At 43.1% G+C, this 23,066-nt stretch overlaps 1 protein-coding gene across 14 annotated transcripts in view; it reads right to left on the bottom strand.

The window, feature by feature from the left end:
• The window catches only part of ADGRB1 (adhesion G protein-coupled receptor B1), a 293,273-nt gene that overhangs the window by 247,686 nt on the left and 22,521 nt on the right, over positions 1-23,066 (bottom strand). The window contains exon 2 of one of the 14 annotated variants that reach the window (XM_063327629.1): positions 6,783-6,905. The exons of the other annotated variants lie outside the window; for them this stretch is intronic. The gene's annotated coding sequence lies outside the window, so the exon portion shown is untranslated. The remainder of the gene's footprint in view (positions 1-6,782; positions 6,906-23,066) is intronic. 14 annotated transcript variants of the gene reach the window in all.

Genomic DNA, 23,066 nt, shown 5'->3' with positions numbered 1-23,066 from the left:
CCAGTAAGGACACCAAGATAAAATTGCCTGATGGAAGCCACTACTATTTTCTTGCAACTAGCATCACAGAGTGGTTCTTAAAACACTGCAGCATCCTGGGCTTGGAAAATAAACTTAAACTCCTTGGTAACAGAAGTGTACTAAGAAGAGGCGGACCCATGTGTTTTCCTTCAAGCTGAGAGGGGACAGAAGGTGTTCTCGGCCTCTTCCAAGCCACCATCACTTCTTAGAAGGGAAAGCCACTGATCCCTACCTGCTGCCATCCCAGAAACAGGCAGTCTGAGACCAAGCAGCTGTTAAGGAGAGGAATACGATAGCTTATGTGAATCTGAGAGCAGATCTAATCCTAAACCCAGGATTGCTAATGCCTTATAAATGTCAGCCTTGTCTGCTTTCAAATAGGTAAAGGGAATAGACCAAAGGCTACTTGCACTCTGCGTTACTTCAATCTGACTAACGCTGCCAGAGCCAGATCTGGTGGACTGCTGATGGAAATGTAACTCAACAGGTCTCTGACATCCTTAAACACCGTTCCCTGTTTCCCTAGAGGAAACCAGGATCTGGGGCCAGATGATGTGAAATGGCAGCAGAAGCATCCCAGAGGTACATGCAACCAGAGGCTCGTAAGTGAAAGAAGCAGAGAAAAGTTGTGTTGCTGGGTGGAAAATGTAATTCTCAGGGGTGTAGCAAGCTTGACTAAACAGCTTTTCAACCTGTCTCTGTTCACTCAACTGAGGCCACCTCCCTGCACCCCCATGAAACCGGGAACTCCTCCTGGTCATCCTGCTTCAGTAGTGTCAGTCTGCTCCTACCCAGAGCAGCTGGCAAGAGATGTCAGATTTTAAAGTGCATCCTCAGGAAAACAGCACGATTGCTGTTTTACTTCTAAATTATGTATCACCCCCCAAGCACATGCTCCCAGCAGGTATCTGTCTTGGAGCTGTACAAGGGCACTGTCAGCTCCACACTTGTTGTCAAACGGGAGCAGTTTAAGAGGAGATGGTTCCATCTCTCTTGGTGCTTCCAGTCATTTTAAAAATCAAGTCAGATAAGCCAGCAAATTGAGAGATGCCACTGATGGCTTTCAAGCAAAGGAGAAGTAGGGACCAGGACTGGTAACCCTTCAGATGAGGGAAGGTGACCTCAAGGTGACATGGACAGGGGAGGATGGACAGGTGAGGGAAAAGGAAATTTTTTAAACCACTCAAAGCAGTCTTACCTATTATATTTCAAACCATGTCCATCTGGGTTTTGAGAGAAAAAAAATAGGTTTTCTTTTGCAGTGAAGTAAGAGAGTCCCATTGCTTTTATGCTGGCTCACTGACATCCATTTTTCACGTGGATTATGACCTGGGTTCCCCTTGCATAGCAAGATTGTGCTGGTTCAAAGCATGGTATGACTTACCACGTGCCTCACCAGAAAAAAGGTCTTCCTTTCTTGTGATACATTCACTGTGCTGGCATGAACCATGCCCCATAAGTTGTATAGACAGGCTTGAAGCCGAATTTATCTCCAGGGAGGGATGCAGAACTGGAGAAGGGAATTTAGCGAAGCTCCTTTAATATGCATGATGAATGCCTGACCTAAGGGGACGGATTGCAGCAAGTGACCTTTCCGACATCAGACCTCCTTCACCGCAGCTTGAATTATTCTGTGAGCCTTGCAAAAAGGACCCTGGGATCTGTCATTATAGATTCAAAATGGCTATTAAAGCCATCTACCCCGGGCCTGACCTGGTTTGCTTTCTAATGCCAAATAGGTATCATGATCATTTCTGGAGGACGGGGGCCACTGCCCTTACATACACAAACACAGGCAAAACCTCTTCCTTAACATCTAATACACTTTCATTTTCTCCTTGGACTTTCCTTTGAGGTGATCTTTCCAAAACACTGACCCAGTGACCCCATTCCCTCCCCCACCCCCCCAGCCCTGCCCCCAGTAGGCCTCCAATTAAATCCAAAATTGCCTCTGTACAAAAGCAGCTCTGTCAGCTCCATTCAGAGAGGAACAAGTGGCCTGAATAGCTTCGGGTGCATTGGAAACCGAGAAACAGTGTGGTCTTGTGTTAAAGTTGAATGGTGGCGAGGGGGGCGGTAGGAGGTTGAGGGGGAGCGTAGAATCAGTTAAAGTAATTACTGAGTCATTCAGGAGGCTGGGGAGGGAGGAGGATTCTTCCTAAACAAAGCCCTGCAACAGACACATAAGACATTTCACCCCTTAAGGAGGCCTTGGGCAGAAAATGAAAGTATCAGGTGTAAAGCAGTGATTTGTAGAAGTCAGAGCTATTGTGATGCTCTGGCCTCTTGTTCCTCTTTCAAGATGGTTGATCTTGGACCTAGCTCTTCTTCACTTCTCCGTTCAGTTCGGAGAGTCCAAAGGTCTGATTAACTTCTTCTGCTATAGAGGGCAGAGCTGAGTGTGTTTATACATATTGGCCGCACCTGGAGTACTGTGTCCAGTTCTGGGCTCCCCAGTTCAAGAAGGGCAGGGAACTGCTGGAGACGGTACAGCAAAGGGCTACAAAGAAGATTACGGGACTGGAACATCTCTCTTATGAAGAAAGGCTGAGGGATTTGGGTCTCTTCAGCCTGGAAAAGAGAAGCCTGAGGGGGGATCTTATCAACACTTATAAATACTTAAAGGGTGGGTGTCAGGAGGATGGGGCCAGGCTCTTTTCAGTGGTGCCCGGGGACAGGACAGGAGGTAACGGGCACAAACTTGAGCATAGGAAGTTCCACCTAAACATGAGGAGGAACTTTTTTACTTTGACGGTGGCAGAGGCCTGGCACAGGCTGCCCAGAGAGGTGGTGGAGTCTCCAACTCTGGAGACATTCAAAACCCACCTGGACACGTTCCTGTGCAACCTGCTCTAGGTGACCCTGCTCTGGCAGGGGGTTGGACTAGATGATCTCCAGAGGTCCCTTCCAGCCCTATGGTTCTATGATTCTATGATTGTGTAGGGATTTGATTGCTTTGCATGTCCTGGAGTCTTCTAGATGGTGAACCCAGAGAAATGCTGTCAGAATCATTACAGAAAGATCTCTATCATTTTTCTGACAGTTAATACTAATCTGACAGCCTCCTAAGCAAAGTAACCCAAACCCTAAAAGCTGTCACCCATCAACTCAGCAGGAAGATCACATCCATGTACGTGTCAGTGCTATCCATCAGAAACTAACCCACCATGAGAAGAACAGAGAAGACAGACATTTAAAAGACCAGGAGAGAAACTCTCCATCAGGGAGATAAGGCAGCACTCCAAAAATGGAAATGGCTTTCTACAGAGTTTCCTCTGCTGCTGCAGGGAATATGCATCTCTCCTAGAACAAGCTGCGATTCACGGGCAGGAAAATAGGCTCTGTTACTCTGACACAGAGTGATATCCTGGTAGCATTATATTGACTACAGCACGCCTCCCTCTCCTGTCGGGAAGAAGCTCTCAAGACACTTTTTGGACAAACCTTTAGAGAAGAGTCTCCAGTTGATGCTCTACTTATAAGACCAAAGCATGCATAAGAACGGGAGGAGACTGAAAGGACAAGATTTCTAGCAACAGCTCGTTTTATCTACTCATTCCAGGACATGAAAGACTGCCCAAGTGTTCATTTTCCAGTACGTTGCCTGTCCATACTGAAATGTGAGTCCCAAGGCAGAAGTTAGTGAGTAGTTAACTTCAGGTAATGATCCAATATGATTTATATTTTTCCCTACTGAGAGATTAGGATTTCTGCACATTTATTAGTTATTTTCACTTATTCAATTATTTGTTCCTTGGTGAACACATTTTTTTTACTTTTCAATGCCACTTTCATTACAAATAGGAAGAAGAGCTATTGGGCTGCCATGCTAGTTAGTGATATCGGTCAGACCAGTCACAAATTGCTGCTTCTGCTCCTTGTTGGGCAGTGTACAATAGCTCTGCTGTCAGAAACACTCTTGTGCGAGGGTAAAAATCAGGACATGTTATTCTCTTCCCTTCCAGAATCTGTTCTTCCTGCCAGTGAAATAATTGCTGTGTTTATTACTATTTGTTGGTACTGCAGTAGTTTCCTGAAGCCTGGGTCACCCCACAGAAACTGTGTTTATCCCGTGCATTGTGCACATCTAGCATGCAAAAGGTTAATAACAGAGCCTAAACACCAGAATAATCAGATATCTGCTGGTTTTTACAAAATATGAGTAAATATTCATACAACATCTTAGATTTGTAGGGTTTTGACATGATTACCTCTTCTCCTTTTGGGTACAAAGTCACAGCCTTGCAGAGCTCTTTACTAGAAAATACATTAAATATCAGATACATACTTTCCCCCCTAATTACCAAAGTTAATAATAACCCCACTAAATTTCAGTGGAAGGTACATCCAAAATCTTCATGCACACAGGGCATAGGAGGGAACTGGCTAAGCCCAGAAGGAGTTAAGCCTCATAGACAGTCTATATTTGTTGGATAAACCATGCTAACATGTCTGAGATGCTCCCAAAGTGTGAGTTGATCTGTATAGGACTTAACAGGGTACCCTTACGGCTCTGTGTTGTGCTAATGCAGAAATGTTCTTAGGTACTTCTGAAATGGTGAGTTTTAACTCATAAAAATTCCATTTTGTTCCTCAAACAACCTCCTGCTCGACCTTTTCTTCCTCATATGGTATTCGCTCTGCTCCTCAGACTCATCTCTACAGCTCGGAGTCGATGCCTTCTCTCTCACAACAACAAAACACGCTACTACAACCTGCTGAGTCACGCTTTGGCGCAGCCGAAGACAATGTCATCTCTTAGCAACAGTGAGACGATGCTAATGGGATTCTTGCACGTGCAGAGCTGCAATGGCAAGAATGTGCAAAAGCTGCCAGGGCAGGTTTCAATTCTGGATTTCATGCTATACCTTGCTTAGCAGGGGCAGAGTCACGGCGAGATGAGGGTTTTAAGCAGAGCTTCTCCTGGCCCATCCTGTGACCAGAGTTGTCATAAACAACAACACCAAGACGGCAGATAAATCCTGGCTAAATGATGAGAAACCAGCAACAGGTCTCAAGCTGAGCTCCATCTCAAAGGGAAGTTGCTTTATGCCCATCTTACAACAGGCAATTAGTCATAGACTGTTAATGACTTGGCTGGCCTTTGTGGCAACTAGTCCCAGGTGGAATCAGAACCTCTGGAGCTTGACTCATAGATGCTGTCCTGAGAGAAATACTTTATATCTCAAGGCCTGAAAAGGTCCATTACCTCGACACTGAGTTTGCATTCACTGTAGCATTTGAAGCACAGGCTTACTTCTATAGTGGGATCTTGCAGGTCCAAAAGTAGCTGTGAAAGAAGTGTCACCTCCTGGTTATGCTGCCAAGCTGGAATGAGGAAGCTCTGGGAGTTTTCTGCCCTACAAGAACTGGGGGCACATAGTTGATTGCTTGTCTTCGGTAAAGCAGACACAAAATGTTTCATTAGTGCTATGATTTCAGTGAGAGCTTGGTGCCCTAAATAAGTCATGGAGATGGCCCTATGTGTTTATAAAGTACCCAATGAAATGGGGTACAGTTTTAGCCACAGCTTTTAAGCCCTTCCATGGTACTTTTTAAAGTCCTTCCTTCTACAGCCATTCTCTATAAAGAGAAGGGCAGGTTTACAGCATCCATCGCAGTTAACAGGGTGAAATAGGGCAGAGGAGTAGATACTTCCAATGATGCAAGAGCTGATTAAGGAGTGAGGTTTTTCAGCAGATCATTCAAGTCATAACTAAAAGCATAAGTCACCCTTTTTGAACCCATCCCGGCATGGTTAACTTACAATCTTCCCTGCTTCACCTCTATTCCTGCTTGGCTCCACCTACATTTCCCTCTGGGCTGTTCCTCCCCTCCTATGAGCTTGATTTCCAATATCACATTCAAGATTTGGAGAATGGCAAAGAATGGCTATAGTCTAACAGGATGGAAAAAAAATCCCACCTCTTTTTTTTTCCCTTTTCTCTCCATCTCTAGCCATATTTCGTGATTCTTTTAAAGAATCATACTGAGGCACAGAGGAAGCATGCAAAGTGTGCAAGCCTTGTCAAGATAAATGAAGTGCATTATGCCTCTACAAGGTACCAGCTGACTGTATCATTATCAACAATGATAATAAAAAATGCAGCTCTCTCACCTTAAGGGGATTTGAGTCATTGACATTTTAATTAACAAGGTTCCTGTCTCCCAGCATCAAGTCTGCATTCTGCACAAACTTCTCCCTGCTGTAATGGCTGGAGATCAGATGTCCTTTGCCCTTTATGACAACAATGCCATGTGGAGATGATATGTCCTATTGTGTATTACATTGGGGACTGGTCTCAAAGCAAAATGGACAGGAGGAGGCACACCTAGTACATTATAGTTTTCCCTTTTTAGGGTCAAAAATCCCAGAGGAAGCAGCTGGAAGAAAGCAGGCTGCTGGTAGCCAGTCCAAGCCACAATGAATGGTCACAAAAACCTTGAGGAGTTTGTCAAAATATATAAATCTAGAAATAAGTGAGTGGACAGGCTGCTTTAAAGCAGGAAAACTGGTGGCAAAGCCTGGCACAGAGGTCCGGTGAACATAATCTAAAACATTGGATCTGTTTTTCAGGGATTGCAGATGACTACGCAATACATCCAGAAGGTTCTCTGGCGTCTTTTCTCCACAGCCTCACAGGCCACCAACATGTATGTCCTGGCTATCACACAGGTGAGGCAGGTGGTACCACCCCTTTCTCTGCCCTGACATTCATTTGTGTAGGTAAAAAATGCCACCAAAAATGAATGAAACTCACTTTTTTGCTGCCCAGGACAAGGAATAGTGGATCAATGGTGCAAGGAGGAACTGGAGATGGTTGGAATGGTTGGAGCCCGAGAAGAGAAAGGATGAAGGTGGCTATTGTCTTTAATAGAAAAGCCTATAGACAAGGAAAAGAGAGAACATGGGTATTTCCAGCATCTCTGCAGCTAGAGCAGTAAGGTATATGTGTGATTTTTCCAGATCATATGAGGAACCAGGTTATACCCAGCCCCTCTACCATCCTGGTTGGCACATCTACCAGCTAAGATCTTCACCCACCCTTTCCATCAGTGTCATATTGATAAAACCTGTCACAAATAGGAATTTAAAGTGGAAATCCATTGTCTTTGTGTGTGTGTCTTCTAAACTGTGGTGACTAATCATAGAAGGGGCAGCAGCTTCTCTGTCGCTAGGAAATATTAAACTGAGATTGGATCTAATTCTCCTGCTCAGACTGAGTTAGGGGACTGTTTCAGAAACTGCTGAGTTAAGCTCTCTGGTCTGCTCCACACAGATGGCAGATCATCATGTTCCCTTCTGGCTTTAAAATCGTTTTGTGTAGTGAAGCCTAGGGGGTCCTCTCTTCTCTGCACTGCCCAGAAGCAAGGATCTCCCTTCACTTAGATGTGTTTGGGAAATCAACCAGTACATGAAAGGGAGAAATATGGTTTGAGTTTTCCAAACCATGGGGGTTAGATGCATAGAAGTAACTATCTCCCATTCAGGTGATCGAGAGGCATCTGAACATCTAGGACCGTGTATAGATCTGGCAGTACATGACAAAAAATGTGTTTTTTTTCTTAAAACGAGGAATTATCTGTTGTTGGAAGTCCTAGGAGAAGGCAACAGAGCACAAAACCTCTTTAAAGCACCTTTAATTTAGTATGTGTTAGGAAATCTCTTCAGCCAAAAATTATCCCAGGCTAAAACTAGCCTAATTGCTTGAATGCTAAGCATCACCAAGACTTTCCTGAACATGAGAGACTATCCTTCAAGCTCCTGTATTTTTGAAAGTCCATGTAGCCATAAGACAGAAGATTACTTCTGCAAACTCCAGCTAAGTGTGTTGGTGAGATCTAAGATTGCCCTTAGTCTGCCTCCTGACAGTCACAAAGCCCTTTTGTGACTTTAATATAAACCTGTACAGCTCTTTCCTAACAGCACATTTGCCTCTGGGTATTACCTTGTGTCGACAAAATCCATTTTTAAACACCAAAGCTGCCAGCTAGTGCAATGTTGAATAGTGTGTCTGGAAACCAAATGGTTCTTTAAAAATGGAGAAAATTGCATTTACAGTAGCAGTTACTGTATCATCACTATCAAATGAATTTTCCAGATGTGATCTTTTTGATGAAATGCTTTTCTTTCCCCACCTCCTAGCACAAAGGTCACCTCTCCACTCTGTTTCATTACAGTTCATGTTATAATCCCCTTTAAAATAATAGTAAGAATAACCTGTCGTTGACACAATGCCTTCTTTCCTCTCCTAAACTTAGCTTCATTTGTCACATTAAAAGACACTAACCACCAGTTTGTTATTTAAATGCCTGTCTTGAGTACGGAGTTTTGTAGGAGTAACTTGTCTTTGCAAATTTGACATAAACAGCAAATCATGTTTGATCTTTGAGGACCATTTGGTGTGTTTTAGGAAAAAAAAAAAACAAAACACATTATTTGGTTTTGGGGCACAACAAGGAAGTCTAAGCTCTTTAACAGAGAAGAAGAGAGTGTCTCATGTGGATTTTGGCAACCTCTTGTGTAGGCAGTAGATGTGGGTAATGTGATTTATAGAACCAAGGTTCGTCGCTGTCCTCTACAGCTAGACATGCCCAAAGCAACTGGCCATGTTCAGGCACAGTTGATGGTTGGGTACCATCTGTTGCCAGAACCTTTCTTCCCAAAACAAGATCTTACCCACTGGTCACAAAGTGACAACCCTGAGATAGAAGTCTATCTAAAATCCAACACAGATATCATAGGGGGGTTGAGATTATGTGGAAGGTGAAAGCAAAACAGTTTTGGCTGTGCCCTTTCCAGCTTCATAAACATGTGAAGGACAATGCATCCAGGCAGAGATCAGAGAGAAAGAAGAGAGCTTCATTTCCCAAAATACTCTTTTATCTGGTGTCTGGGGTCTACGTATAGATAAAAAACAGAATTGTGCACTGTTGGCATAGCAGCATGTGGAATAAAGGAACAAAGAGTGAAGGTAAATTCAGTGATAAAACACCTCCACAGTACTTCAAATACTTGGGTTCTGCTTGCATTTCTAGCACTGACCGTGCTAGAGCATGAGGTCATTTGGCCGGTCTTTGTCATGCAACAGAACTTTTTCAACACACAGTCCCTTCTAAACCAGAAGTAGAAAAATAAAAAAATAATTACAATGAAAGCTATCGGTCATCTAAAAAAGTGACAGAAGTGATGGCTTAGTGGCTCCCAGAATAACCGTTATGCCCCCAAATAAGATGATAATACTTCGGAGCTGGTGTCACAAGGTGAATGGAAACTTATTTGAAGAAACAAGGCCCATGGACTGGGGAGGGGACCTGAGGAATATGTCAGTGACAGAAAAATCCACTGGGGATTCCCTCCTTCCCAGATAAAAACATTCAGACATGGGAGGGGCCGGGGGGGTGAGAACAAGACCATCATATTTATTATCTGCATCATCCACTGATTTCTGCATTGAACCAAATAACTTGTAGCTAAGCCAGAACCTGACAGGCAACTTTGACTTACAGATTTTGAGCAATGGAAAATCTACCACTTCCCTTGGGAAGCTGCCGTAGCACTTAATTAATTTTGCTATTAAAATTGTTTGCCATAGTTCCAGCTTGAATTTTTCTACTTTGCTCGAGGAAGAATCTTCATCAAAACTGTTAGCAATTTCTGGTACTTACACTCTACCTTCATAAGATCTTCTTCAAACACTTGATAAATGGTAAAGAAACTTCACAACATCCCTGTGAGACATAAAAATGTAATTATCTTAGCACGTTACATGGATGAAAACAAAGGGATAGAGGAATTAAAATTCTACTCAGGCAAAGCCAAGATGTAAATCAAGTGGGATTCCCAGGAAAAAAACCTGGCACCTCAGTTCCCTGCTCCATATCCCTGTCTCCTGTATCCGTGCTTTAGAAACAGTCAAGGTTATGTGTCCTTCACACCTCAGAGACACCCCCAAAGGGGGTGATCTCCACAGTGCTCAGCACCTTCAGCTCCGGGAAGAACTGAGGGCACCGAAGAGCAGGCAGGATCAGTCCTTCGTTCCTCTGTACCTAGCAGCTTGCACTGATCCATGTAGGAATACAACATTTCCCCCTATCTTGTCACATTTCATAACACAAGATGCTTAGTGGAAAGTCAAGCCTTTCCTCCCTAAACACAGCAAAGAATACAGAAGATAAAATAGAATAGAATCATAGAATTCTTGTGGCTGGAAGAGACCTTTAAGATCATCTAGTGCAACCATTTACCTAGCACTACCAAGTTTCCACTAAACCATGTCCCTCAGCACAACATCTAAATGTCTTTTAAATACCTCCAGGGATGGCAACTCCACCGCTTCCCTAGGCAGCCTGTTCCAATACCTGACACCCTTTTGGTGAAGAAATTTTTCCTAATATCCAATGTAAACTTCCCCTGGAACAACTTGAAGGCATTTCCTCTTGTCCTATCTCCTCTTACTTGAGAAAAGATACCACCCTCCTTGTAGAGAGCAATAAGGTCTCCCCTGAGCCTCCCTTTCTCCAGGCTAAAGTTACTTTAGAAATACTGGAAATTTCCAAGACATCTCAGTCAGCTACATAATTCCCTCAAGTCCCTTAACGAAACCCTCGCCCCTACTCTCTGTTAACCGTTCAGTCAGTGACTTGTACTTTTTGTCTCCACAAGCATTTTCTCCACTGCTTAGCCCCCAATGTCACCAGCTCCTCTCAAATGGGATTATATGACATGGTTGGCTTGATGACCCAAAAGGTCCCTTCCAGCCTTAAGTTGTAGTAGAATATTAATGACTCTGCTAATTCAGAGCTGTCTGACCTCCACTCTGTACAGCCACAAGCAAGATGATCTCTCTCTCTCATTATAGCTGTCGTGTTCTCAAATAACCTCTTCATGTAAAATGCATGCACAGTTTTCTTCTTCTTGCAATACAGTGATTTCTCTCTACCCAAAAAAGCCAGTCACTGTTTAGACTACCTTCTCTGTAATAATCTGGAAAACATTTTGGAAGATATTTCCTTTTTATTTCCAGCAACCAAACTAGGTATACATCTGTGAAATAAACGGAGTTCTTAGTCTGAAATAATTTGACTTCAAATCTGGAAAGAATCTAATGTGCTGCATTTATCTCATATATCCCCCCATCCTAACTAATGCAAGTAAGGATATGATGAGTTCAGTCAGGAAAACCAAGAAGACCATTTCGGTTCTCTCAAATAATGATGGTCCCTAATTGCCCTCAACACTACCCCTGCCTACCTGCCATCTTGGAAGCTCATAAGCTCAGTCAAATATACCTTTTAGGTAATGCCCGCACCTTCGTGCCCTTGTGCGGCAGAAACATCAGCAAATGTTTCCTGTGAGCTCCTGTCACCACTCAAACAATTGCTCAGGAGGATGGACGGGGTTGAGATGCGGAGCACATCATATCAATGCTGGTCCAGTGCCACCCCTTCAGTGAAATGCAGATACACCAAGGCTTTTTCATTCACTCAGAGGAGTTTGGAGCAGACCCACAAACTTTCTGCCCCTTAGAAGACCTCTTAGGGTTGTCTGAGAGTCTAAGCGATGGAGCAAGACCATAGGATGCACTGTACAGTCATGTAAACAGCCTTCATTTTATCTAAAGATCTTGTAGGAAAAGTATACACAGAATTATGTTATATGGGAGGTAGTAATGATAATAATAATAATAGATTTTTTTGCAGACTTCTCAGTAGATTTTAGGAATATAAATTTTATGCCTTATAGATTCAGGCCTTTAGCCAAAGTTAGGCCAAAAAGAGATGTCAGGAGAAAAGAAATCACAGCCATAGATGAGTGCCGAAGGAAAAAAAAACCTATCACTTTTACCATACAGCAACATCAGATTGATTCATATTTCAAAATAGGCTGAAAGTTAAATTTAGTCTGACCAAGGACAACAACTATTTGCAATGGTACAACATACTGTAAATCTTATGTCAGAGACTGGACAATAGGCAATTTCTTCCCTGAAGCAGTGTTTTGTTGGCACTGGACTCGTGTTCATGCTGAGGTTCCCACTTGCAGGTAAAATAACACCCTCACTTCCTTGCAACTTAATATCTGAAGCTTGGAAAAGATTTACCCCTACCAGGCTGGCCATCTGTTAGCCTTCCTCAAACTCTTAAAAATTCTGAAGATATCAGTAATGTTCCTCCCTGTCTGTCAATTTTCTAGAAATAATACTGCCTTTGCAGTTCTCTCATGAAATATTTCTATTACATTATTTTACTTTATTTGCTGCATTTCATGATTAATATTCTCATTAAAACTTCTTTTACAGACAGTTCTTTGGCATATTCTGATTTTCTGGAGCTCATTCCTTAAATGTTTCCAAGCTCATGTCTAGTCAACATCTGCCGCTTGCCAATAGTCTACAACTCAAAAAGTCTTACATGCACCCAGCAATCTTGCAGCTCATGGGGAAATCTGAAAGGAAATCCAACAGGGAAGCCACATGTCTTGACAGATAGTACTCTACAATGCGAATAAATCCTCCTCCCATCCCAGTATGAAAGTCTTTTCTAAACAGGAGACAGACAGATTTTTTTTTTAAAAAAACAGATTATTAAAAAAAAAAATCAGAATTTATATAAAAAAAAGGAAAATTCTTAGAAGATTATTCCCTGTTTTCTTGGAATGGTGGAAGCCTGAGCCCTTTCTGTGCCAAGGCAGTTAGACCAAGGTTGGGCAGGGCAGAATAGTCCGCAGAGACCAATTGGACTAATAGAGATGAATGAGTCAGTTAAGTGAAAGGTCTTTTCCATTTCTTTCCAACCATGATCGAAGGAAAAACAGCCACTGAAGAGCAGGGATCCCTCTGAGGCAAAGACCTGCTTATCAACAGGGGAGTATCGAGCACAATATTTTGTTTTAGTGAAATATTTGGCATGTCCTGCAGTGATCAATGCCAGAGCTTTGGAGAGAATGATAGCAACAGACTAAAATTAGCTGTGATAACTCCTTACAATAACAAGTATATTCTGGTTTGAATTATTCATGAACTACTGTGTTACTTATGGCAATTCCAGCCTTTCTTTTCCTCTAGTAATGTGGGGTGTATAGGTTTTAGGCATTTCTTCTTTTATTTGGCCAGACACAATGTTTTAATTACTAGGTACAGGAATAAATAAATAAATAATCTCTGGGAAAAGGGTAGAAAAAAGGAAGTTTTCAGAAAGAATCGAGTTTTTCCTCACAGTGGGAGATGGGGACAGAGCAACAGGGAGTGAATTTCTATGTTCTCCATCAATTACATGTCTTTCTGACAATGCAGTATATGGACTGCCTAATTGGAAGCAAGAAGAGACTGCTTCTTTGGGAAGGACCAAGCTCCTCAGCTTTCTGAGCATGATTTCTCACCAAGCAGATGGAGGGTTTCAGCTTTCCCCCAAGGTTCCCTGAGTGAAATACCTGAGGAAGCGCTTCGCTAACATTCTGCATCTGACCGATATCTCTGCTCCTAGTAAACTGACCCAACGGCTGGGATTTTTGCCTGTTTATCTCAAGAGATGCATTGTTTAGTTAAGTTCCAGCTAGCAAAAGTGATGGGGGAGGTATTATGCATTAAAAATTAATTTAATTTGGCAGCCCAATATGATGAAGTCCTCTATTCACAGCACAAGTACAGCCAGGCACTTAAAGGGCTGCTGCTTCAGTTTACTGTTGCCCTACCTTCAGTCCTTGTCTTTAGGAAACTATTTATCAGCAGATGTAGTCTCTGCCTTACTGCAAGGAGTACTAATTGCCTTTTGGCTATAAAAGTATCAGTCCTCCAGGAGCAAAGGCTCCGATCCAGAAAATCAGGGAAATAACTTCACTCTTCTGCAAAATCAGTGGGTTACGCTTCTGATCAAACCAAAGCAGCTTGCACACCTGGTCTAAAGCAGATTGATGTTCATAGCAAAACTTCCTTCTTCCTATATAATCACCATAATCATTTGGGGGAATCTAAGACCAAGAACCACACAAATTTATTTCTCCGGATAGCCCTCGAGCAAGAAAAAAACTTTCCTTTCCCATCAGGAAAGGCCATTTTAATGCAAGATCTTGAACCTCAATTTCAAAGGTTTTCTGTACCCAGATTTCACAAAACACTGCCCTTCACAGTAGCTTCCACACAATGTTGTGCTGAACCGAACTGCTTGTTTTCCAAGACCAATCTCTGCTTTGCATAATCAGTTGGAAATGTTATTTATTACCTCATCCTCCCTGAAGGAAAATTGTCACGTATCTCCCAAAAGGGAATGAAAGTAATCTAACATTCATATACTGTATTAATATAAAAGTTGTTAAGAGACTGCTGAAGTACCTGATATCTCAGGTACTGAAACACGGCGTAAAGCAGGGAGTGTAGTGATATGACGAGGGGTCATGGTTTTAAACTGGAAGAGGGGAGATTTAGATTAGATATCAGGAAGAAATTCTTTACTGTGGGGGCGGTGAGACACTGGCCCAGGTTGCCCAGAGAAGTTGTGGCTGCCCCATCCCTGGAGGTGTTCAAGGCCAGGTTGGATGGGGCTTTGAGCAACCTGGTCTAGTGGGAGGTGTCCCTGCCCACGGCAGGGGGGTTGGAACTGGATGGTATTTAAGGTTCCTTCTAACCCCAAACCTCCTACGATTCTATGATAAAACTATATGTTATACAAAAGCCAACACGCACACACATATGCATGCACACACATGCACATACTCTTTACACGTTGCCATTTACTGAGAACAGAGGAAGGGCAGTGATGCTAACACTGATACCCCGAGACCATTACTGGGTATTGGATTTCCGGACACTTTAGAGTCAAGTAACACCAAAAGGTACTTGGTGCCAAAAGACCTTTCACAAACTTTGCTTTGAGGTCTGTCAGCTTCATAGACGATCTCTGTGTGCCCTAGAGACTGGGAGAGGAGGGACATCATCTTTTACTAACAAAGACTGAGTGAAATGAGTATCTTGGTTTTAGGATTCATTTAAAAAAAACAGCTTTCTGGTTGCATAATGCTGTCCTGAGACTCGCTACCTTTGGTGGAAAAAACACATCCCTCAAGGCATCGTTCCAGGTTTTCCTGACATTTAAGAGCAGTTGCTTGACTCCTAAAATGAGACAGAAAGGTGAAATTCTAGGAGAGTGAGAGGAGGAATAAATCACAAGACCACATATTTAGGAGACATCCCTGTTCTCACCCATGCAGAGGACGTGTGAATCACTGCTGAACGGTCTGCTGAGCTGACTGTGCATCTTTCACCCCAACTGCTGCATTTCTCCATCAGCAGCAACTGGGGCAGAGGACACATTCAATAGCTACTGAATATAATTAAGTCTAATTGCAAAGTTAATTGTTGAGGAGGAGGGGAGGGGGGAGAAAAACAAACAGCGTGAAACTAAGTGAGGATATTAGAGCTCAGCGATCTGACATCCTCAAGATAAAGCTGAAATTCAGATTCCCTGCCCTGTATTAACTGTATCCCCCCGTGTCTATCACTGCTGGCTTCTCTGACTGGACATCAATGACTGCGAAACCCCTCTCTCCCAGGGAAAGGACTAAGGAAATTGAAAATATCTCAGCAGCATTCACCTGAAAATTTGTTCAGGTTGGGACCCAAGGAGAACGAGGGCATCTCAGTACTAGGAGGAAATTATTTGACTGCAGGACAAGTCTGACTGTTTGTCGATTATACTCCCAGCTGATGTTCATTGCTGTAGGTTCATTGACCAGGACAGAGCGATTCTGCTGCTACAGCTGCTACGATATCTCTTAGATTCTGCTTCATTCAGAAATAACGCTTGAAATCTTCCAACACCTGACCTCCTATGACATTTCAAGGCCTCCAGTCTGAAAGAAAGAGCCTGGGGACATATGATAAAAGTAGCATGGAGCGGGGTTGGAGACATATAAAGGAATTTAAAAATTCAAGTTTACTGTCACTGCTGATAGGCACAGGGAAGGGATATGGCAGCACAGACTGAAAGATCGTACTGCACAAACATCCCCAGACAGTCACTCTTCTCTGATGCAACATTAAATGCCAATTTGCAATTGGAGTGAATTTCCTGTTTATTCAAGGGAATTCCTTCTCCTCTCAACATTCCACGCAATTTTGGTGTTTCCCAATGCAAACAGCCACAGAGGGATTTATGGAGGGAGAGAGAAAAAGAGCACATCAACCATATCTTATTCAAAATAAGCCAGGAGAGATGAAGAGCCAGACCCTGCTTGGGTAGATGCACATCATTCAACATCTCCCCTGTGCTGCCCGATGCCAAGTAGACTTGCACCTGTCTGTGCGCACGTGTAGGATGCTAACAACTGATGTAATGACCTTGTGACAAAGAGATCATTTCCAAGCTCCTGGGCTTGCCTGTCCTCTGGGTTGTCACAGGAGAAGCACCATCACTGGGACCTCTCCTGGAGACATCCCTACACACCTGCACGTCCCAAACCCCAGATCTTCCCAAGTGCCTCTCTTTCCATGGAACAACTGCAACAGGCCCCAAAACGCATACTCATCTCCAAATACATTTTTTGACCACAGCTCTGTCACTCAGCTTAAAGATCACAGAACAAGAAGTGCAAAGTAAGGTCTTGACCACCTAGGGGAATCAAACAAACCCTTTTTTTGCTTACCGTGTACAAGCAACAATCACAAGATTCTTGTGCCAGTGATTTGCATTGGGAAATGTGTTAAAAAAAGCCAGGTGATTTTGAGGGGAAGAGGGTTCCTTTGTTTTTGTCGTTTTAGTATAATCTCCAGGGAAGCAAAGGAGGGGAATGAAGGAAATCCAGCTGTTGCCTTGGCAGCCTCTAGCTGGCCATGTCCCACATCACAAGAGTTGTACAGTACTGCTTCCCTCCAGTGTCAACTCTTGGTTTCAGAGAAGAGGAGTTTTCCTACAGGGCATGGCAGGGAGGGAGTGTGTGTGCAAAGCAAAGCATGAAGAGGAGGGACCAGAATTCTGTATAGGATGGGAAGAATTGGCCTGGGAGAAGGAAGGATTGCATGAGAGTGGGTGAGGAAGACCATCAGGAATGAAGGTGAATGTAGTGACGGGCGGAAAGAAAGCATTTAAAGGCAGAAACAGAATTAGCTTGGTGAAGACCCCAGGCAAAGACAGAGGTTTGCTTATCCCCTGGAAACTAGTCTAATTTGTGCTGCCAGTTGCCCAAAAGTGGTGAAGCTTCTCCTGACACAAAGGACTCTTAAAAAATACTCGGCTACTTTCCCCCTAAACCCATCTCTGGCTTCTGCTGCAAATGGCAACACCGCTCTCTGAGTTCAGGCTCTAAGTTTAGTCTCCATCACGTTTAGATCTTAATGCAGCCCAGACGTTAAAAATTCATGCTCTGGCAGTTCCCATTTTCACAGGGCCTGTTCGAATTAATGACGTTGCCTCGGTGAGCACTTCATAAGTTAATCATATGCTATCGCTTCTCACTTCCCTGAAGATGGAACCAGAGAAGTCTTGCTCACAAAGCTGCAGCATTCGAGGCTCTCCTTGAAGACAATCTTCCCTGCCTCTGCAGGATTTAACCAGCTACTCACTGAATTCTTCAGGCAGTAAACGTGAGGAGCTTGTAGGGGCATTCCTGGGGACCACGTGACAAAGGTTAGCAAGGAAACTTCCTTAGTACTAAAAGGAAAAACACGCTTGAAGGGCTGGAAACTTAAAATGCCTGGTCTACCCTATAGCTGGCATTATGCAGCCATGGAGAGTCCACTAAGAATTTGCCCCATCCACCACAGAAAACCCACATAACACCCCAGGCTTTCTCTGATGAAAACCCCAAAAGCTACAAAACTGCAATTGCACCCTATTAAGAGAGCAAAAGGAATGACGGGATGTTTAAAAATCTTAAGGCTGGGCCACAGGAGTGAATTTTTTAACTGAAAATCCCTTGATAGCCCCAAAGACCACATTTAAGACTGCTAAGGAACACCTAACCTGATGTATAGTGTTCTTCTATACGAGGGCAAGACTGACCAAGCAGGCAACTAAGAAAGCTTCTGATACCACTTTGACAATTTTTGGCCATAACCAATCTTCAAAACTCCAGTTCATTTATTTTTAACTACAATGCCAGCTTTTGAACATAGAGATGGAGTCACTCACTTACAGACTGAGTGGATGTGAACCCAGTGGAAAGATGAGCAATCGGTACTGCACTTACTTTTGTGCAGGGTCATCTTTGCACGTAAAAAGAGAGGAAAGCATTAGTTCAGGAGTCAGGAACACTGAAGTGGGAAAGGGCTTGTAGATCTCGTTTAATATGTGCTTCCAGTCAAGGCAAAGATTTATTTTGTCCTATCTAAACACTTCAAGTAATGGGCCATCCTTAAAAAGCCCATTGCATCCTCCTTTATTTTCCACTGTCAGTAACACAAGTCCTTCAACCTCCTAATGAAAGTTACAGATCCACCTTGTCCTTGGACATCAGAAACCCTTTCCCTCAACTGTTTCATCCTTACTCTTGCTTCCCAGTCACAGCATGTTTTCTTTTCACAGTCCCAGCTTTGTTTGAGCTCTGATGTCTGGTGGCCCCAGTGTAGAGATATACAGGTACTTGCGTATCCTGTTCTCAGGCTACTGCTGAGATCAAGGTGCACGCAAGATATCAGATAGTCTAAGGAGGTTACACAGCCTCCTCACACACAGAACAGGGGTTTATTTATCTTTCCCCAGGTATCAAGTAAATGCAATGGTACCTCCTCTTTCCTTCGCCAATTCATGTTCCAAATGAAGACTTCAATCCTTTGCTCCTCTCTCCCCTCGTCCTCCAGCCTGGGTTGACACTTTCACCAAACTTATTCATGGTATTTTCTAGCGTATTTTTTTTACCTAATGCTTTTGCTACACTGGGATCCTTTTATATTGTGACTCTAACCCCTGCATCTCTTTACTTCTCCTGAGCATCATCCAGCTACCTCTTCTTTTTTCTAAAGTGCATCTCTCTCTGAGGAGAGCAGCAACTTGCAGTATCTTCACTCAGCTGGAAGTCTCCAGCATAGGAAATTAGTACCACCAATTATTCTAATACCCCTAAGCCCTTCTAATCCCACTGATGCTCTGTTTCAGCCTCCTCAAGCTGAAGGCAATCCACTGATTGTTTCTTCAGCTCAGCAATGAGCATGGGCTTAGGAGGAATAGAGCAGCTTGCTTCTGTCTTCCTGGGCTTGTTATCACAGATCTTTTTGTCTTCACAGTCATGAAAGACCACTGATGAGTGTAATCTCAGGCAAAAGCCCAGATCAGAGAAGAGTCCACAGTCAGAGTGCAAAGGAGTGGGTCAGAGGTTCATTAAATCGATGGCTGCATATACAGTAATTGCATAAATCTAAAAGTAATCCAACATGGGGATATGTGGTGTGATCTTAGAGGTAAAAATAAACATCATCAGTGATAAAAGTGGGTAGAGATGCTATGCAATGAGGGGTGTTTTTGAATGGTTATTCAGGAAGGAGACACTCTCCTAAATGCAGTAAGGAATTCTTTCTCTTCACACCAATTGCTTAAAATATTGGAACAGCCCTACCACCTGCATTAGGACAGGAGAGACAGTTAGTTTTGATTTTCCACTTCTTTGAGCATGAAGTAGAGCCAGGTTAAACACTCAGCTCAATTCAAAGCAAGTGGAGAGGATTAAAAAAATAAGTATAAAAGAGATAAACTGTTTTTGGCGTGCACGTGTTGGGCCGGGAGGTCCACGATAGGCAGTCATCATAAAAAGGGATTTATCTCAGAAGGGACAAACTATTCAGACTTCAGTGCAGAGACTCCCAGTGATACCTCAGGTGAGGACAACAGGACACGGTCTGGCCTGGCAGCATTAGGAATTCCAGCCCTCCATGACGTTTGTCCTCTCCTTGCCCTTTGGAGGCAGGTGCAGTCACAGCTCCTCTCCCCCGGGATGGTTATGTGCTGGTACATCCTCTGCTGTGCCAGAGGAGGTCAAGATCTGTAATTTTCCATTACTGCTGCTTATCAAATGTCAGCATTCTGGTGACCTTCAAGAATGTCTATTCCCTTTGTCACCACTGGGACCTAAAAAAGCTCTCTTCCTTGTTCCTTGTTCAGAATTTACATGAGGGACTGAAACCTTGAGGGATTTGTAAGCAAAAAGGGAAGTATTAAATCTCTTTGTGTCACCTCTTGTTGTCCATCCGGTCAGGTACCTTTTTCCATTCTTCATCCAGGACACCTATTTATGTCAAGTGGTCGATACTGAAGAAATTGCTTTTAATGTTTTGAAGGATCTCCAGCATCCTTGGAGGCTTTAAAGCATGAAAATTTCTGTGGCACCAGACATAAGAGATTGGGAGCTGCTTTCAGATATCACGGCACACATCAGCTTAAAAGGGATCCCCTCTCAGCAGAGAGAATGAGGAGACATGGTACATCATAAAGAAAAGAGGTGGATCAAGGAGTCCCTACTGATACACAAACTCAGTGACACAAACTTGATGGTTTCTGTATTGAGGAAGTTCTTGGTGGCTTTGATATTTAGGCTGCAGGGTTTCCAAGGCATCCACATGGTTATGAAACTTTTGGGGAGTGACCTTCAGAGGACTGAGGGGGGATCTTATCAATGCTTATAAATACTTAAAGGGTGGGTGTCAGGAGGATGGAGACAGGCTCTTTTCAGTTGTGCCCAGCGACAGGACAAGAGGTAACAGGCACAAACTTGAACATAGGGAGTTCCACCTAAACATGAGGAGGAACTTCTTTCCTTTGAGGGTGGCAGAGCATTGGAACAGGCTGCCCAGAGAGGTGGAGTCTCCAACTCTGGAGACATTCAAAACCCACCTGGACGCGTTCCTGTGCAACCTGGTCTGGGTGACCCTGCTCTGGCAGGGAGGTTGGACTAGATGATCTCCAGAGGTGCCTTCCAACCCCTACCATTCTGTGATTCTGGGACTTGTGACTAGGTGCTTACCAGTGCTTAACTTGGGTGTCTGTTGAGTGTACAGTCAGCTGCATTCAGGCAAGCCTGGATAAGAGGCAATCAGTCTGTAACTCCACAGAGAAGCTGTATTGGTCCACCTTCACATAACAGGTGGACACAGTGTGGCCTGTACTTGTCCTCCAGGATTACCTGGGCACTTGAAACTACTGAAGCTATCAATATTAACAGCAACTCAGGGGTACTGGGAATCCAGCTGTGGCTTTTAGCTCATTTTGGCCACCTATAGGAAAGTGATTAGGTGAAAGAACTGTGGAGGGATGTGCAAATGGACAATAATAAGTTGTTATAAATTCCCAAGTCACCTCTTCTCATCAGGCTTTCAGCCAGGGGTCAACACTGTTCATAGAGACAAACAGATAAAATTAGAGTTGGCCAGTGGCAACCTTGAGTTATCCTTCCAGACTGCTGTGTTCATAAACAATCTTGCCTTGGAAGGAGTTTACGGATCAAAATTTGGTTCTTGAATTCCCTGTCTCAGCTTTGATGCTAGCTATAAAACACCTTTCACAAGTGTGGGAGTTGGAAGCCTTGGAGCAAGAGCACATTATCATCTGATGAAAGATGAGGTAACTAATCTTCTTCATTTGGATTTTTTCCTGACCACAGATGCTTTATATGGAAATCTTGTGATTTTGCTTATGTGGGGTGTGGAAACCTCTGTCTAGGTGAGCAGAGAAGAGATGGTGCCTTACCATCCAGCTGAACAAGATCAAAATCTAACAAGAATTTTATGCTTGCCTTGTTGTCCTAACCCAGGAAACAAATGCTAAGTATCATCAATGCACCCTGAGAAGAAAAAGAATGCACAGAACTTCAACCTCTCTGGCTGATAGTTCAGGAAATAAGAAGGGTAGTTATTTAAGATGGATAGAAGGAAAATCCTTCATCAGAGTAAGAAGTCAGCGGGACTCACTAGTACTGGTCATGGGAGGAAAAGACACAAAGCCATTCTTCACACTCTGATTGGCCATTAATGACAAATAGTAATTAGTAACGTAAGTAACCTTTAAGCAGTGCTTTTAATCTTTGCACATTCCGCTTTAGCAGTGAGGCTGTTTAAGACAGCAATAAAGCTATTTAGGATAAAAGCATCTAGTTTTTAATCTTTGAGCTTTAGGTAATGGAAAAGTCATTGTAGTGAAAGAGAATCTCCTTTTCCAGGTACGGGAAAAATCGAAAGTGCAGTGATTTGCATGGCAAACACTGTTGCCATTCCAGCATCTCTCCAGCTTGTGCCTTGCTACACTTTTATATTTTATTTATTTTAATCCAAGAAGTTGTGGGCTTTTTTTCTTTTCATACCCCATTTCCAGAAATTGATTCTCATGCAGCCTTCAACAACATGTTCTGTAAATCTTCCAAACTCCTTATTATCCCAGGCATTCGCCGCTGATCACCATCTGATATTTTTTCTTATCAGTTTCTTTCTACAGATGGAGAATCTCCAGATTTGATAAATATGGTGAGCCTGGGTTGGGGGTAGGAGGAGGAGCAGGCAACAAATTTGCAGTTGTAAGAGTAATATATTGTCTTACTCTTATATGTATATATATGTATAAGTGTTGATTACTCATTAATACTTTGATGATAAGCGAAACATTTGGAAAATGTTTATCATCAAAAGAGCTGTACGTCAACTATTTAATTTAACAAGGCATCCGTTTGCCTCCCTCTGGTGACAAGGACTTGGATAGAGGCTGAGGGATCTCAACTTCTGAGCAGCTCAGGAGGTCATGAGGAAGGAGCAAGACCCTTAATCACAGCGGTTAAAGATTTAGTTCTCCATAGAGAGCTTCTCCAGGACCATTGGGCCTGGGACATTGTGAAAGAAATACCTTATTTTTTATCAGCTTTTCAGCACTTGTCATCTTTCTGTTCTGATCAGTTACTCACAAAAGGAACAGAATTAAGTGTATGTATATGTGTGCAACACACAGGTGGAGAAAGACACACACACACACCTGCACCCAAGGCTGAAATAAGACTTAAGAAATCCTGACATCTGTATCTGTAAGCGTTAGTATATAACCAACTTATCTCATTTAAAAAAAAAAAAAAGCTTGGAATACTG

The sequence above is a fragment of the Chroicocephalus ridibundus genome, chromosome 2 (assembly GCF_963924245.1).
Source record: "Chroicocephalus ridibundus chromosome 2, bChrRid1.1, whole genome shotgun sequence".
In the NCBI taxonomy this organism is placed as follows: Eukaryota; Metazoa; Chordata; class Aves; order Charadriiformes; family Laridae; genus Chroicocephalus; species Chroicocephalus ridibundus.
This window is presented reverse-complemented; position numbering and strand designations above follow the sequence as displayed.